This window comes from Ochotona princeps, chromosome 29 (assembly GCF_030435755.1).
Source record: "Ochotona princeps isolate mOchPri1 chromosome 29, mOchPri1.hap1, whole genome shotgun sequence".
Taxonomy (NCBI): domain Eukaryota; kingdom Metazoa; phylum Chordata; class Mammalia; order Lagomorpha; family Ochotonidae; genus Ochotona; species Ochotona princeps.
Window position 1 is genome coordinate 12,897,995 of NC_080860.1, and position 18,168 is coordinate 12,916,162.

Genomic DNA, 18,168 nt, shown 5'->3' on the forward strand with positions numbered 1-18,168 from the left:
GCCGCGGTTCCCATGGCGACGGGGGCGCGTCCCCGCTCCAGGCCCCGCCCCCAGCAGGCTAGGCTGCGCGGGGCCGCGCGCGGGCGGGCAGGTGCGGCGGGCTGCGGGCAGGTGGCGGCACGGCGCGGGCCGGCGGCGGCACCAGGGTAGGTTGTGCGGTGGCCGCGGGGTCTGAGGGGCGGGCCAACCGTGCGCTCCAGGTCCATGGTCCGGCCACGGGGTCCGGCGGGGGGCGGGAGGTGGGCGGCGGCGGGAGAGGGCCGCCAAGTTTCTGCTCAGTCGAGGCCCGGGAGAAAAGTTGGCAAAGTTGACCGGGGAGGAGGCTGGGACCCAGCGGCTCGCCTTGCCCCACCCCGGCTCCGGGTCTGTGGGGAGGAGGGGGAGTCACCGGTTTGGGAACCGAAGGCTCTTTCTCCCAAGACGTGGGAGTGGATCCTGCGGGAAGATCCCGCACCGGGCAACCGACGGATCCCGCTCCGACCGGGCTGGCGACTTAAGAGTCGATCCCAAGAAAGAACCCGAAAGAACCCGGCGCTGGCGGCCTGAGGTCGCCACTGGATCTTCATTGGGGGCTTGACGACGGAGGGTGGCCGGGGCTGGGAGCAAGTGGATTCCTGTTCTCCCACGCCTGTCTGAGCCCTGGGAGTGGATTCGGAGAAGGGGTCTGGTGACTGGAGCTGGGGTTGGTGGTGGTGGTGGGGAACGGTGCGCGTCGCGAGAGATCTGGGGCACGTAGCTTGGAGCTGCTGGAATCTGGACGTTCGCGTGGGCTGGAGGCCACAGGGATGCCCGGGGTGGGGAAGCGGGGGCGCCGAGCGAGGCTCAGCATGAGGAGGGTGGCAAGCTGGTGGCTCCAGGGCTTCGGACGCGTCCTGCCCGCCCAGGCCCGCTGCAGAGACGCTCAGATGGGATTAAGACTCAGCCGAGTCCCTTTCGGTTCCCGTCCCCGGTGGCGGTGCCGCTGGTGCCACTCCGGGGTCACGGGTGGAGCTCGGAGTGTGGAGTACAGTGGGAGGGAGAACAGCGGTTCATTGCCCCCTGACAGAGTCCGACCGGCCCACACCCTCCTGGCTCACCCTGGCGGCGGCGCCCGGAAGCCCGGAGTGCGGGGCGTGTGACCTCGCTGGCGCTGGCGCAGCACCGCCTGGGTGCCCGGGGCTGTGTGCGGGGCTGTGAACTTTCTCGCCCGTAGCAGCAGCAGCGGCAACAGCTGCAGCCATTACCTTTGGGGTAGGGCCCCCAGCTGTACCTGTTGCGCCCAGACCCGGTGTGTTCTCTGCAGCCTGTTTATGACCTTGGACTGAACCCCCAACCTGCCACAGCCTCGGTTCCTCTCTTGAGATAAAAACTCCCGGGGATGGGATGGTGTTGGGGGGTGGGTGGGGATGGCTTTGATCTCCCTGGGTGGGGCGGGGGAGGGGGCTGAGTGTCTCCCGTGTTCTGTGCCCACTCCTTACTCTTCACTGCATCCAGTGGGGGGGTCTGGTCCCCTGCGCTTGCTTTACAGTATCCGAAGGCTGATCCTGGGGACCCAGCTGATCCCCAGGATTTAAGCTGCAGCGTTCGGGAGAGATTTGGATGTGGCCTCTTTTCCAGTTGGGCTAATTGTCTCTCTGATGCCCACTCCTTGTGGAGAGGACTCTGGGGTTTGGCTAATCAGTAACTAGGAAAAGTGGACCGGCCCCTTTGAGGGTCAACTTTCCCTTTGCAAACCCCTCCAGGCTACTGGCTCAGCCTCAGAGTCTGGCGCATCTCCCCACGCCCCCTACCCCAAGGGAGGGAGCTGTATAGACTGGAGCCCCAGGGTCTTGATGGGGACTGGGAGGCGGGAATCCTTTTGAGAGGATCCACTAGCTTGGCAAGGGTGCAGTTTCCCAGGAGAAGTGCGCAGTCTCCCTCCCGTGTGTGGTGGTGTGTTCTGACAGGGCTGTGAACTGCCTGGCTCCGGGGTAACCCTGTGTGTGCAATAGCACCTGTTATGGGGGTTGCTGTGGCTCTTCCCCCACCTCCTGCCCCGGGGCAGTAGACTCTGTGCTCCCAGCTGTGGGGCCATCAACTTGCCCTGCTCTCTAGAGCTGGTTCTCGGGATGCCATCCTCACCCCAGATTCTGAGGTGGGAGGACACACCCCCTCCAGCCCCAGGGAGGCTCCAGGCACTGGCTTTTGGCGGAGGTTGACTTAGAATGGAATGACCAGCTCTTGGATCTGAAACATTTTTCTTCCCTTAGCATCACAAAATAGTTCTCATTTTCTCTGGGACCAACTCAGAGAAAAGGACCCTGCTCCCCACTTTCCCTGTTGGTGTTAGGGCAGGAGGCGTATGTTCACTTGAGGGGTATCAAGGTCCAGGGCACTGAAGGACAGAAGTCTTTAGGAAACCAAGCAGTGTGGTCCAGAAGGCATTAAGTGTGATTGCAAGAGGGGAGGCTTTGTTTTGAGGTGGGGATGTAGGGAGGGAGGTCACAGAGTTACTTTCCTAGACAGTACACAGGTTGATTGATGAGTCCATGAGGTGGGGCATCTCACGGAGCTGGTCAGCTCTGCTTAATGGTTTGGACTCCATTCTGGGACCCTGTGGCGGGGTCTCTGCAGCCAGCTTGCTCTGTGGGGCTGGGGAGGAGGCTGGCAGGGGCTAGGCCAGGAGGCTGGGTGGGGGGTGTCTGGGAGGGGGGCAGGAAGGAGACAGCTGGGAGGGAAAACCCAAGCAGGTATGTGGCTGTGGCAGACTGCCCTTGGGTGGAGAAGCGTGATGGTGCTGACCTTGACCTGGCCAACTTCTGCCTAGAGAGCCTCTCATCAGAGAAGGAAACCCCATGGCAAGTGGCCTGAGGGACTATGAGTTGTGGAGGTTGAACTCGATGCAGGGACCAGTATGGGGACTCGTCATCTGCCTACTTAGGCACCATCAGGAACAGCCCCCACCCGCTTCCTCAGGGGCTTCCCGTGAGTGAATAATGCAGCTCCTTCAACCCAGTGTGCAGGTACAGCGCTCGGAGGTACAGTGGGCTGTCACTGGCTGACCGGGGATTTGAACTCACACACACCTTGCACCTGTAGGGTGTTTGCAGTCAGTGAGGATGAGTCCTAGGGAAATGCTGAGAGGCTGATGAGACTGACTTGGGGCTCAAGCCAGGGAGACTTCCCGGAGGAGGCAGAAAGAAGGAAGCCAACCAAGGGGACCTGAGGCCCAGCTCTGACCTCCGGCCTGGTCTTTGATTTAAGATACAACTTTCCTGTCTGTAAAATGGGCTCATGACCCCAGCCACCTACCCACTCTGGGTCAGTGCTGTGGTTGTATAGGTAGGTACCAGGCATGAAGCCTGCCCAGGCTGTGGCTTTGTAAGGTAGTGGGGAGGGGAGGACGACGTATGGCCGTTATCACGGTGGCCTGTCATCAGAATGTGCTCCGGACAGGCGGTACCTTGCCCGGCCTGGGCTGTGCAGGAAGAGGGAGGTGACCAAAGGTGACACTTGAGTTGCAGGAGGCAAGGAGGCAGAGTGGGATATTGGTATCCTAGGCAGAAAGGGCAGCTTGGTTCCTTTAGCGCCCTGCCTGCTAATGGCTATACTCAGAACCTAAGGTGTTGAGTGACTAAAAGACAGTGGGCCACAAAGATTCTCTTTGCAAACCCCCTGCCACTCCCTGAGGTCCCAGACACAAAGATTGTGGCAGGTTGGGAACAGACAGTAGGACAGAGGCCCCAGAGTAGGCATGTGCCTCTTGGAACCTCGTTGTTTTTCTCCATTGAATGGGAAGATTGGGATGAGAACAGGTCAGGCTCATAAGCAGTTTACCCAAGGAGTGGGGACTTGGGCTGCTCCCACTACTCAGGCTGCCATTTCAAAGGAAGCTCACGGCTGGGTGCACACTCCCACAGACATGTGTAGGTCATTTTTGATACAGTACTGAGTGTCTTAAGTGCAAATGGCTTGGAAAGGATCCCGGAGCTCCTGTGCCCTCTGGAATCCTCTGGTTAATTGTATGGGGGGAGGGGGAAAGGATGCAGCAAAGTGGAGGGAGATGATTCTGCACGCACATCATTTCGGACTTGGTTTCAGGTGGGAGGAGGGGTTACCGGTACAGAGGTTCATTACACAGTAGAGCGACCTTTGAATCGTTCCATAGCCTCAACTGCATCAGGAATATAAAATACGTGCCCAAAGCGTGATCTTTGGAAGTAGACATCGCTGAGTCAGGAATGATAAACGCCTATCCATCATCTATATTTGGCATTTTGAAAATACCACGTAGCTGGGGCTGGCGCCATGGTGTGGCAAGCAGAGCCTCCACCTGCAGCGTCAGCATCCTGCACCGGCACTGAGTTTGTGTCCTGGCTGTTCCCCTTCCAACCCAGCTGCCTGCTGATGCACCTGGGAAAAGCAGCGGAAGATGGCTCAAATGTTTGTGCCCCTGCACGCATGGGGAAGACCCGGAAGAAGCTCCTGGCTTCTGGCTTCCACCTGGCCCAGCCCCTGGTTGATGTGGCCCTCTGGAGAGTGAACTGGAGAATGGAAGATCTCTCTGTCTTTCTCTCTGTCTGTCTGTCTCTGTCTCTCCTTCTCTCTAACTCTGACCTTCAAATAAATAAGTCAGTCTTTTAAAAAGGAAAAAAAAAAGTACCTCTAACATGGCAAAATGGATCAGTGACAAGGGAGTCTCACACTCCAGACCCCCAATTCTACATCTGTTCCTCTTGCGCTTCCTTTTCTGTCACACACACACACACACACACACAGATACCCCTCTGTTTACTTCCTTGCCAGCTCTTGCCACACTGAACCAATGGTCAGAGTTCTTATTTATTTATTTTTATTGGAAAGGCAGATTTACAGAGAGATGGAGAGACAAAGAGTTTCCATCTGCTGGTTCACTCCCCAAATGGCCGCAACGTCAAAAACTGAGCCAATCCAAAGCCAGGAGCCGGTAGCTTCTACCAAGTCTCCCGCATGGAGGCAGGGTCCCAAGGCTTTGGACCATCCTCTACTGCTTTCCCAGGTCACAGGCAGGGAGCTGGATGGGAAGTGGAGCAGCTGGGACACAAACTGGCACTGCTGTGGGATCCTGGTGTATTGCAAGGCGAGGATTTAGCCATTGAGCCGTCATGCCGGGCCCTTATCAAAGTTGTTTTTATGCCTGTTCTGGAACAGGAGGGAATGAGTTGGGTCCTGGTCATTTGTATGACCCTGGACAGGTGACTGCCCCCTCTTTTATCCTGACTCCTTACAAGGGACCAAGGATGGCCTCCTGCCCCACCTCTGAGGGTTGTCGTGAGGAGCTGATGAGGATAGATGGGGTATGCCCACATGTCCATACATCGATACGTATTGATCTTACTGCTTTAATTCTACTGTAGCTATAACCGGTGGTGGTCAAGGTCCTTCTGCTTGCCGTCTCTTAACTCCCCTAAGACAGAATCAGTGTTTGTCTTCACTGCCATTTGTCGTGCTTCTCGCGATACTGCCCAGCACCTAGTAGGTGCTGTTAGTAGTTGTGGCACACGCACATGGACCTGTGTATGCTGATGGCCTTTTATTACTTCACAGCAAGAGCTGTAACGATAATAATATAGAATGTCATCTGTAAATTAAAAATAGGTTGGCATGATTTTCCATTTTGGAATGTGTCGACTTACCCCCCCTCCTTTTTTTTTTTTTTCCAATTTATGGATTTGTTTGAGAGGTGGAGAGACAGACAGCAAGTTCCCTTCTGCTGATTCATTCCCCAGATGCTTGACCTGAACGGCCAAGACTGGGCTAGGCTGGGAGCTCTGTGCAGGTCTCCCACCTGGCTGGCAGGCACTCAATCACTTGAGCTATTGCCACTGCCTCCCAGGGTCTACATTAAGCCAGAAGCCAGAGTTAGGAGCTAGAACCTGATGTCAGACCCAGGCATGCCCAAGAGAGATGCAGGCCTCTTCACTGCTCAGCTAAACACCTGCTCCTCTACCCCGTTCTTTTTTTTTTCTTTCTTTTTTTTTTAATGATTTATTTTGTTGAAAAGAGTTGGGAAGGAGGGGCAGGCAGCGAGGCAGAGAGATCTCCCATCTGCTGGTTTATTCCCTAAATAGCCACAGTGGCCAGAGCTGGCTGGTCCAAAGCTGGGAGCCAGGAGCTACTTCCAGGACTCCCACATGGATACAGAGGCCCAGGGCCTTGGGCCATCCTTCACTGCTTTCCCAGACCAATAGCAGGGAGCTGGATTGGAAGTGGAGCAGCTGGGACTCAGACCAGGCCCATCTGGGATGCTGGCACTATGGGCAGAGGCTATGCCCACTGCACTGGTCATCCACCCCCATTCTTTTTAAAGACTGAGTAAGATTTCCATGCATGAGGGGGCTGTGAGTTACTTAACTGGTTCCCTGTTGGCAGACACTGAGTTAGTTGTTTGATTTGGCTGTAACACACAGGGCTGTAGTGGGCACATCTGTGCCCACCTGTTGCACTAGACTGAAGGGTGACTGATTCCAGAATGAAAAGTGTGAGGATGCAGGGTGGGTAGAATGTCCTCAGCCCCATCCCACAAGCAGTTGTATCTCTCACAGTCCCACAGCTGTGTGAGAGAGAACCTGGGAGACTCCTCATCTTTCTGAGCTTCAAAAAGTTTTTGCACCAAAGAAAATATATCTGTGAAGTCCCCCCTTTTTTTCCTGGATGTTTTAAGGTGCCCCAGGATGCTAGAGGGAAGACACAGATTGGCTCCATCGGTGGCTATGAGATGGGACCTTTGCCTGGACAGTGGGGATAGGGGATGCTTGCTGCACAGACTCCCTCCAGCTTTCCCATGTGGGTGCAGGTGCCCAAGCACTTGGGCCATCCTCTGTTACTTTCCCAGGCACAGCAGCTGGGAGCTGAATTGGAAATGGAGCAGCAGGGACTCAAACTGGTGCCCATGTGGGATGTTGGTGTTGTAGCCAGTGGTTTACCCTGCTATGCCATGACACTAATCCTGGCCGTTGAGTTTTAGTCTTGGTTTTGTATCTCAGATGATGTTTGCCCATGTGCACACAAGACTCTCTGGAAATACAGGGCCCTTGTATCAGCCAGGTTATTCTGCGATTAGAGTGTATAACACACATCTCCCGCCTTGCCGTTGCCCTTGATAGCAATCATTTGCTGCTGCTGGTCAGCAGGTGGTTTGGCTGACCTTGAATGACCTTGGCCAAGTGTGGCTGGCACACTGGCTGGTGTTGGGTTGGTTCTGGGTCTGCTCTGTGTGTTGTCTTCATGCAGATGACCAGGCTGTGGGACAGTGGGCATCAGGGCACTTGTTCTGAGCCAGACAACAGGTGAGCAGGTGGTATAGCCAAGCCTGACATACACTGTGTGTGTATATGTACATAATTCTTGTATGTGTATGTGTAACATATACTTGGAAGCCAAGTAAACAGTTGCTGAGTGGAGGATGAAGGAGTGGGGGGGCATCTGGTGATGTGGCTAAGATACCCGCTTTGGAACTGGTACTGTGGCATGGCAAGCTAGGCTGCTGCTGCCTGCCAAGGTGTCATCCCATATCAGAGTGCTGCTTTGAGTCCAGGCCACTCTGCTTCTGTTACAGCTCCCTGATTTGGTGAATAAACCAACAAATGGAAGATAACCCTCTCCTTCTCTCCCCCTCTCTTCCAGTAAATAAATAAGTAAATCTTTTTTAGAAATTTATTCATTTTTATTGGGAAGGCAAATTTATAGAGCGAAAGAGAAATTGATCTTCTATCTGCTGGTTCATTCCCCAAATGTCTGCAAGCACTAGAGCTAAGCTGATTCAAAGCCTGGAGCTAGGAATCAGGAGCCCCCTTGGGGTATCCCATGCAGGTGCAGGGTCCCGAGGCTTTGGGCCATTCACTGCTTTCCCAGGCTACAAGCAGGAAGTTGTATGGGAAATGGAGCAGCTGGGACAGGAACTGATGCCCATATGGGATGTTGGTGTTTACAGGTGGAGGATTAGCCAATTGAGCAATTGTGCCAGCCCTTAAACAAACAAATATATTTAAAAAGATGACCACATCCCATGTCAAAGTGTCTGTTCAATTCCCCACTCTGTTTCTGGTCCAGCTTCCTGCTGATACACATTCTAGGAGGCAGCAGGTGATGGCATGGGTACTTGGTTCCCCATTATCTGTGTGGCAGATCTAATGGAATTCCAGGCTCCTGTCACTGGCCTGGCCCAACACAGCCGTTCCTTGCACTTTAGAGAGTGAATTTAGTAGACTGGAAGGTCTCTTTCCCTCTGTCTCTGTCGCTCTGCCTTTCAAATAAATGAAGATAAATAAGAAAGCCTGGAAAGTCGTTGGGCAGTAGCACAGTCTTGTTTCTGATAGAGAGGCGTGAATCCTGGCAGGAATGAAGGGCTTCACGTGGAGTGCGCTGAAAAAATCATGGCTCAGGGTTTGCATCAGTCTGAGCCAGTTCAGAGCAGGTGCTGTGAGCAAGGCGCCTCAGCGTGGGTTCCTCAACTGGGCCCCGATGGCTCTCCAGCCTGAGATCCCTGAAAAAACGGAAGTGCGTGTCTCTGTCTGGCAGAGCTGCTGTGAAACCTGAGCCCGAGTTGGCTTCCGAGGCGCTTGCACCTGTGCTGGGAGGATGTGCGGGAGCAGGGTACACGTCTGGATGTGCAATTTTTGTCCTGAGCCTGCTTGACAAGTACATGCAGCAGGGTCCAGAGGTGGCTATAGAGGGAGGCAGGTCAGGGTTCAGATGCTAGCTATACTCTGCTGGGCCGGCCACATGACCTTGGTCCAGACTCATCATTGCTGTCTCTCAGCCTCAGCTTGCTTGTGTGTGTGTGTGTGTGTGTGTGTGTGTGTCCCTCCTTGGAGGGCCTGGGTTCACATATCTGGCTCCACCTGCGGACTCCAACTTCCTGCTAATGCTCAGCCTGGGATGCAACAGTGATGGTTCACATTATATTATGTTCCTACCACTCATACGGACGGCTTGGATTGAGGGTTTTTTGTTTGTTAATTTATTTATTTCAGAGAGTGAGAGAGATTTTTCCACCCGTGGTTCCTTCCCCAAATGCTTGCAACAATTACAGCCAGACTTGGCTGAAACCAAGAGCCAGGAACCCCTCTGGGTCTCCTATGTGTTTTGTTTATTTGAAGTGAGGAGGGAGAGAGAGATCTGTCTGCTAGTTCACTCCCCAAGCGGCTGCAGTGGCCAGAGCTGAACCAGGCCAAAGCATCTGGAGTTTGTTTCAGGCCTCCCACATAGATGGCGGGAGCCCAAGCACTTGGGCCATCTTCTGCTGTTTCTCCCAGGCGCAGTAGCAGGGAGAGGATTGGCAAGCAGAGTAGCTGAGACATAATTCTGTATTCAGATATGGGATGCAGGTGCCACAGGCAGCAGGTTCACTCACTGCACCCTGGGCACTATTTTATTTGAATTCTCATAGCAGCTGATGGAGAGGTGCCAGTACATACCCATCTTACAGATGAGGACACTGAGGCTGGAGGGAGAACAGAGGCTGAAAGCCAAAGGGAGTGGTGAACAGCAGTAGGGAGGATGGCAGACCTGTACAGGAGGTACTGACTGGCTGTGTGGGGCTGTGCCCATTGTGCACATGCGCGTGTGCACACACACACACAGAGCAGTGTTTTCAGAGGTCTCAGATCAGATCATGGCCGCCGCTGCCACTGTGGGTATCTGTTTTTTTGTTTGGTGTCCCCAGTAACAACCCTTTCTGGGAACTACCCTTTCCACCTGTGACCTAGTGAGGCACTACTGGGAACAGGGCAGGAAAAACCGGGATAGAGGGTCCTCACTACACGAGACGAGGCAGCAGGTGTGTGGCAAGGTGCCAGGGTCGCTCCATGGACTCGTGCTGGGTCAAGAGGGCCCAGTTTGCCCTGTGCCCTGGGTGAGACCAGGGAGTGACTCATTCGGGTTTCTCCAATGATCCTTTGGCCTGGAAGCTGTTCAGGGTTGTGGTCTCAGCTTTCACTTTAGGCCCCTGCCCTTGGGGACTTCCGTGTTTGTTGTGAGAACCAAACACCAGCGCACCAGGTGCCCTGCATGGCGCATGTGGGGGTCCTGCTGGATTACGGGGGCATCAGAAGGGGTTTTGGACCAGGAGCAAGGCCTCCTAGGAGACTACTACTGGCATCCCTGCTGTGTGTCCTTTGGAAAGCTGCTTGCCCTCTCTGGGCCTCTCCCATGGGCAGAAGGGGAGTAGATGCCAAGGCCTGTGGTTCTTCTGGCTGCATCTTGTGGGAGGAATCCACACCAGCCCCTTTGCAAGTCTGGGATGGTAAAAAATGAACCCAATGAGGCCCTACTGTGTGCTGGATCCCTTGCTGTGTCACTCATGTGCCTTAGCTCATCTGTGCACTGACGCAGGCAGCTGGCCATGTGGACTCCTACCCCAGGGCAGCAAGCAGGCAGCTGGCCGTGTGGACCCCCCACCCCAGGACAGCAAGCAGATGAGTTTCTGTGTCCCCCTAGCTTGGGGCCACAAATGGCAGATGCTGGATCTGAACCCAGGTCCATGTCCTACAAGGTCCTGCCCCGTTGCAAATACAGTCTCTTCCCCCTCAGCCTTTCCCATGCCGTCTATCTTCCCTGCTTCTTGGGGTATGTGGTCATCTTCATTTTCACTACTTATTAAGCGCCTACCTATCTCTGTACCCTTGGTTTTTCTGGTGCAGTGAGTGACCACCCCCATTCTCGCGATATGGGATCATTTCCTCTTTGTTACTTAGGAATGCCTACTGTATACCTGGTCCTCAGAGCTGCTGGAGGCATGGCTCCCTTCCCTCTCTCATGGAGGAGGAAGAGGAGGGGTCAGAGAGCAGTGGAAGCCAGTGCTCTTGGCCTCAGCCTCACTTTTCTAAAACCCGGCAGTGCCACGGTTGGCCTTCATGCCCCGGGGGCCCGGGTGACCCAGTAGCTAAGGCTGGAGCCATACTATCTTTTTGGCCATGTGCCTACCAGTTGGGGGCTGTCACTCCAGACACGTGGCCTCGGTGACCATGACTTCCTCATAGGCCCTCTGCCTTTTCCATGAATCGAAATTCATGGTCAGAGGATGTGGCTGGCAGAAAGCAAAAGCAGCCAGGTGGAGGAATTGCTGGAATGCACAGAATGCTGGCTGGCCCAGCCAAGCAGGTGTGAGCCAGCCTCCCTGGCTTGAGCTGGGGGTCAGCCTGGTCTGACCCCGGTTCCTGAGTCACCCCCCGGCTGGTGGCCACGGAGGACAGCAGTCCTGGGATCACAGCCTGGCCCTGTGGGAGTGGCTTCCACTGGGGGCGGAGTGCTGATGTCTGTTGGGCAGCCTGGCCAGGAGCCCCCAGGGAGGTCACGGCGTGAGCATCGGGGAGCCTGGCCAGGCAGGGTGTGTGTACATGGCGGTGGGAGGAGATGCTAGTTAGAGCTGCCCACTGTGCAGGGCTGTGGGCTCCCAGACTTTTTGTGTTGACGCTCCCTGATCCCTTGGCGGGGCCCAGCTGCCTGCCCAGGCTGTGCTGTGTGGCCTCACAATGACCTCTCGTTTTCTGGGCTGCTCATGCGCATGCTCTTTTTGTCGCTCTGTACCATGAAGGTTTCTTATTGTTGCACATTTAGAAATATAGGGACTAGGTGGTGGTTCAACAGGTTAATTCCCTGCCTGCTAATGCTGGCATCCCATATAGGTGCTAGTTCTAGTCCTGGCTGCTCTACTTCCCATCTAGCTCCCTTCTATGGCCTAGGAGAACAGAGGAAGATGGCTCAGGTCTTTGGGCCCTGTACCCACGTGGGGGACCCAGAGGAAGCTCCTGGCTCCTGGCTTTAGATAAGCTCAGCTCTGGCCATTGTGGCTATTTGGAGTGAACCAGCAGATGTAAGGCCTTTCTCACTCTGTGTATGTCTCTCATCACTCTTAAATCCTGTCTTTTTAATAAAAGTAAATCAATCCTCAAAAAAACCAAACCAAACCAAAATCAAAACAAAAACAACCAAAGAAATACAGGATGAAAAAACAGACAGTGCCACTGTGTGAAAATGGCCAGGGCACTCTGAGCTGTTTGAGCTGTGCTGTCCACATTTGGTATCATGCCATCCACACTTGGTGTCATGCTGCGTATGTGGATGTGCTGGTTGACACTGGCAGCTCTGTGTTATCCTGGGAGTGTGGAAGGTGGGCTTGGTTCTCTGGTGAGCTCTCATCCTGGACTGTGGAAGGTGGGCTTGGTTCTCTGGTGAGCTCTCATCCTGGACTGTGGAAGGTGGGCTTGGTTCTTGGGCAAGCTCTGTGTTACCCTGGGGGTGTGGAAGGTGGGTATGGCTCTCGGGCGGTGTGAGTTCTGGCCCCAGCTCTGGGACTGCTCAGCTAGGCATGGCTTTGGCAGTGACCTCCCTTTTTCTGAGTTCTTTTCTCAGTAGGTTTTTATTTATTTTCCATTTTCCTTTTATTTGAAAGACAGATTGATACAGATGTAGATACATAGATAAATGTGCATATAGATATAGACATAGATACAGTCAGATATAAATATCTGCATCCACATAGATGTATGTAGATAGATCTTATTATTTCTAGATATCTATATCTGTATCTATATAGACAAACACAGATCTGCAGATATATACAGAAATATGCCTCTCTGTCATCTATGTATGTATCTAGAGAGAGAGAGAGAGAGAGAGAGAGCAAGCTCCTGTCCACCGGTTCATTCCCTAAATGCCTGTGACAGTTAGGACACGGCCAGGCCACAGTCTGGCGCCTGGGACCCCATCTAGGTCTCTTAGGTGGCTGGCAGTCACCAAGGTACTTGAGCCATCACCCGCAGCCTCCCAGGGCATGCGTCAGCAGGAAGCTGCAGTCAGAAGTGGAACCAGTGAGCATCCTAAGCGGTGTCTTTCCTGCCGTGCCACGTGCCCTCCCCTCTCCTTTATGCAGTGAGTGGCTGTGACAGCCCTGTGGCTCCGTGTCTCAGCGGTGCTTAGAGAAACATTTGGCACCCAGCACATAGCCAGGTCCTTTTCACTGACGTGTCACACACAGCCGTCCTTTGCCCTGTTTGGGGAGACAGCCTCTTCTGTCTAGCACGCTGTGATTGACATGAGACTGGGAGGGCATCCCAGATCGAGGCCTCCAGGCACCACCCAGTGCATGGGGCTTGCTCGGAATGCGGCTGGGACCAGGCACCTGGCAGCCTGGATCACCTCCTCTGGCTGCTCCAGCAGAATCCTCTTCCAGGGAGCAAGCTTCCCCATCTCCAGGGGAGAAGGCGGAGTTGGCGGTCACTGCCAGAAGCTGCTAATTGCCTGGATGGCCATGGCAGCTGGGAGGCCAGAGAGAGAAAGGAGTTTGTGGGGGGGTGGTTTCTGCTTTCTGTGGGCTTGCTCAGCAACCTGGGGTGTGTCAGTCACACTGCCTGGCCCAGCCTCAGTTTCTTGCTCTGTGAAATGGGACTAATGTTAGATGTCATTCACAACGTTACCGTAGTAAAAGCTCCTAGTGCATTCAGCACTTCTTCCTCCTCCGCTGTTATCAGCACCACTATTGCCATCACCAAGAGTATTCATAGAGCCAGGCCCAGTGCTGAGTACTTGCTATGCCTTTTGTCGTTGAATCTATGTAATAGGTTATGGTCTATATAGTCTATAGATTGTAGTTGCTTTTCATGTTATTTCTTTGAGAGACTAGGAGACAAGAAGACCCAGAGAGCTCCCACCTGCTGGTTCACCTACCCAAGTGTCCAGAGCCACCCCTTGACCAGTCAAAGCCTAGAGTTGGGAACTCCATCCGGGTCTGCTGCATGACTGGCAGGGACCCATCACCAGCACCTCCCAGACTCAAAGCTGGCGTTAGGAGCCAGAGCTGGGACTTGATCCAGGCACTGGCGTATGGGATGTGGTTGCTGGGGCTAATACCCTGGGAGTGTTTGCAGCCTTGGCGTCTTGTCTTTGAGTGTGTGATGAGACATCCGACCCACGGGCCATGATCTGGAGAAGCCGGCCGTGGTGGTGGTGATTGTGTCAGTGGTACAGGCCAGAGGTGCACGTTGGGAAGCCGCTCCTGGGACGATTCAACATTTGTGATGTAGAGTGTCTGCACCCTGAGTTGAGCTTGGAAACCCCGCTTGCTTTTCTTGTGTATCACACATTAATGCTCTGCCTGCCTCTTCTTCTCCCAGCCCCCTCCATGAGCCTTCTCTTGGCTCTGTTGGTTTGTTTCAGCTGCTCTAATGGAAACTGCCCAATCTTGGGGTTCTTCCTGAGACCTTCCCTGAGCAAGTATTGTGTCCACGCTGGAGTACCTCCCTTATACATCTCTCAACTGTGAGTGGTTCTTACTGGCTGTTGTGGGAATTTGCAAAAGGATTTTGAGACCTAATTTATACCCCAGAAGTGCATTCTGGGTGAAGGGGTCATTCAGGAAGGACTTCAGCTTGTCCTTGGAGAGCTGGCAGATGCTTGAGCTTCTCCTGTGCTGTTGGCATGGGCTGCCTCCTGGAAATGTCTGGAATCTTCTAGAAGCTTCTGGAATCTTTAAATGCCACTGCTTCTAGAATCTAAGCTTCTTCAACAAGCTTCCAAAGGGAGAGTGGTCAGGGAGGGTAGGGTGGGACTTTCAGCCCCTGGAGTGGCTGATGTGGGGGCTGGGTGCCGCGCTGGTGCTGGAATGAACAGGCCCTGGGCTAGTCACTGACTTCCCCTCCTGTCTGGACAGGGCTTTGAAACCCAAGATGGTGCTAGGACATGATGTGACACTTTGCATTCTTAGGGTGTTCTTATTTCAAAAACAACCATTGCAGAACACAGAGACAAAAAAAAAGTAAAAAGCATCTGAAATGTAACCACTCGAAAGTTAGTTGTTAACAGCTAAAGTAACAAACCTAGGTGGGGTCTAGGGAGTACTCACCAAATGCTGTGCACACTTTGTTTCCTTTCATCTATTCAGAGAACTGTGCTCATGAGGTTTATTTAAGCTGTAGCCTAGTGACTAAAGTCCTCGTGTCAGGATCCCATATGGGTGCGGGTTCCTGGCCCCTTCGCCCTGCTTCCCATCCAGCTACCTGCTTGTGGCCTGGGAGAGCAGTAGAGGACGGCCCAAAACCTTGGGAACCTGTTCAGGTATGGGAGACCCAGAAGAAGCTCTTGGCTCCTGGCTTCGGTTTGGCTCAGCGGATTGGCTCAACTCTGGCTGTTGCAGCCGTTTGAGGAGTGAGTCAGCAAACGAAAGATCATCTACCCATAATGTATGTATGCCCATGAATCTGTACCTGAATGCCTGCCTCCGTTCACCTTTCTTTACATCCAGTTACCCATTCAGATATAGACAAGTATAGACAAGGTATGGACAAGTGATCGTGGTGGTAAGCTGGTGTGGAGCACCTGGGTTGGCCTCCCACCTGCCCCTCTGGCCCACCACCCTCTCTGTGTCGTCCTCTGCCTCCTGTGCTGGCTGGGCTGGCCAGCTCTGGCAGGTCCTGCCAGCAAATCCTATGCTGCTTTTCAGGTTGTGTTCGCTTTTGGGAAAGGATTAATCGACCGGACCTGGGTCTGGGTGGGGCAGGTTTGGGTGAGGCCGGTTGAGTGCGTGGAAAGTAGGTTTTGGATGGATGCAGTTGAGGACTCAACTTCAGGTTTCTAGCCTGATTTTCCCTTGTGACCCTGGACAGGCCCTGTGCCCTCCAAGAGCCTGTTTTTCTGCTCAGTGTTGGTGATAAGTAGCAATGAGGATGCTGCTGACGACACACCGTTTATTGATCCCTTAGGGTATACAGGCACTGTGCTAACTCCAGGCACTGTGCTACCTCCTTCTAGGTCTCATGGTGACCACATCTGGTGGAACTATTGTTGTTCCCATTTTCCAGATAAGGAAACTGAGGTCAAGTGAGATTGAGTCACTAGCCCTTGGTTATTTGGAAGGTGGTGGAGCTGGGATTATTTTTTTAAAGGGTAAACTTATTTATTTATTTGAAAGGCAGAGTTATTGAGAGAGATCCATTCTCTGGTTCAGCTCCTCATATGGCTGCAATGTCTGGGGCTGGACCAGGCCACAACTAGGAGTCTGAAATTCTTTCTGGGTGGCAGGAGATGACGGGGCTGCCTTCTGAGGTGCATTATCAGGGAGCTGGTTCAGAAGTGGAGCAGCCAGGACACGAACCGATGCTTATGTGAGATGCTTCTTACAGAAGCTTAACTTGCTGTGCTGCAGTGCTGGTCCCTGGGGCTGGGATTTCGACGGATGCATGAATTTTTTCAAAGATTTTTCATTTATTTATTTGAAAGAGTTGCAGAGAGAGGGAGAAACAGAGAAAGGGATGGTCCGTTCACTCGTTGACTCAAATGACCACAACAGCCAGTGCTAAGCAGATCCGAAGCCAGGAGCTTCTTCAGGGTCTCCTGTGTGGGTGCAGGAACCCAGTACATGGTTGCAGGTGCCCAGCCATCCTCCGCTGCTTTTCCAGGCCATTAGCAGGGAGCTGGATCAGAAACAGAGAAGTTGGGACTCAAATCAGGTGCCCCTATAGGATGTTGGTGTCTCACGTGGCAGCTGAACTTGCTACGCCACAGTGCTGGTCCCCAAAGATGCCAGTATCGATCCCCTTTGCCACATGTGAAAGCTGAGCCCTCAGAGAGGGAGGGGACTTAACTAGGGGCTCACAGCCAAGGCAGAGCAGAGCTGGGAGCCGCATTCCCTGCTCTCCTCATCTTGTTTCCTAGGCCTCCTTTTGCGCTTGGCACTGCGGGCTGCTGACTCACCGGCAGGGGATGGGAGCTTTTGGCTTCCTGGTCCCGCGGTGGGGATGGGCTTCCTGCCCCATCCGCACTCTCCTCCATTCGGTGTGGGCTTGCTGCACAGCTCCCTGAAGCCTCAGAAGTGGCAAGTGGTTGCCAAGCTGGGGCTTGAGCAAGTTCATGGTCTCTGGGGGACTCAGACCACCTGTTTCCCGCCCACTCCCCCCCTTTCCCACCACGCCACCCTGAACCAGCAGCGGCGCTCCAGGTCCCACTGTAGCTGGGAATGCTGCGCCAGGCCCATCCTCCACCCCCAGGGAGAGACTTGCTCCACATTCGGCAATTCCCGGCTTAGGGAGCAGAATCCCCCGGGGCGGGCATTGGATCCCGGCCCTAATAAGGCTGTCTGGATTTTTTTTTTTTTTTTTTTTTTTTTGTGCCTTTCTTTTTGGCTGCTTTCCCCTTCCAGGGGAGGAAACAAAAGGCTTGGTGGAGAGGATACCGGTTTTGCTTAAGGTCACACACAGCCGGCTGGGAGCTGAGCCGGAAGAGATACCAGGAGTCCTGCTTCCTGTTTCAGGCTTCTTCTACCTGACACCCCCTGGGCCTCCCTCCCTGCTCCTTGCTGCTTGCCTCCAGCAGGTGTGAACTGCCTGGGGCACACAAGCCTGTGTGTGGAATACATATTCACCTGCCAGCCCTGGGCTTCCCCCTCACTCCCACTACTGCCCCCTCCCCCACCCAGACCACAAGGTGATGCACTGTGCATTTAGCACCCCTGGTGAGAGGAGCGACAGGTTTGTGCCTTTTCCCCAGCTGCTCAACCCAGGGGTGCCCACCTGTGGCCAGGCTCCAAGATGGTAATGGAATGCCCAGGCTGCAAATTGCATCAAAGAGCGGGGAATGCGGAGGTGGGGAATGGGAAAATGGGGGTGGGGTAGGACCTGAGCTTGCCTGAGGACAATGGTAGCTGCCCTGGTGAAACAGATCCACTTCCCATCTTGCCTTTACACAGTCACATCATCTCTGCGTTTCAGTGTTGCTGTCTGTAGGGGGGTCATGCGGATGATAGCTATTTTAAGAGAAGTGGGTGCCCAGGAAATGACTAGGGGAGGGGGAGGGGTAAAGCAGAGCAGTTGGGCCCTGATTCTGTCTGGGTCTCTCCCATGGGTGGCAAGGGACCCAGTGCCTGGGCTGTCCTCTGCTGCTTTCCCAGGTGCATAAGCAGGATTGAAGTGGAGCAGCCAAGACTTGAAGCAGTTCTCTCAGATGGGGTATGCTGGCATCCCAGCCTGTGGCTTAACCGTCTATGCTACCTATTGCTGGTACCACCCTCAGCGGTTGTCGTTGGCTGCTCTTCCGATTGTGACCAAGGCAACCCGAGGGCTCCTGTGGTGACAGTGTTGCCACCACTGTCAACATCAGACTTACCTGTGACCTGTCCCTGGGTAACCATCAAGTTATATTTCTTTATTAAAGGGGTTGGCAGAGAGTGACTGGCTAATG

The 18,168-nt window shown here is 54.0% G+C and overlaps 1 protein-coding gene across 2 annotated transcripts in view; it reads left to right on the forward strand.

The window, feature by feature from the left end:
• The first annotated feature begins 53 nt into the window (after window positions 1-53).
• The window catches only part of KIAA1671 (KIAA1671 ortholog), a 136,970-nt gene continuing 118,855 nt past the window's right edge, over window positions 54-18,168 (forward strand). The window contains exon 1 of one of the 2 annotated variants that reach the window (XM_058656959.1): window positions 54-146. The gene's annotated coding sequence lies outside the window, so the exon portion shown is untranslated. Of the gene's footprint in view, window positions 151-18,168 lie in introns of both variants that reach the window. The other variant, XM_058656960.1, reaches the window with a different exon arrangement.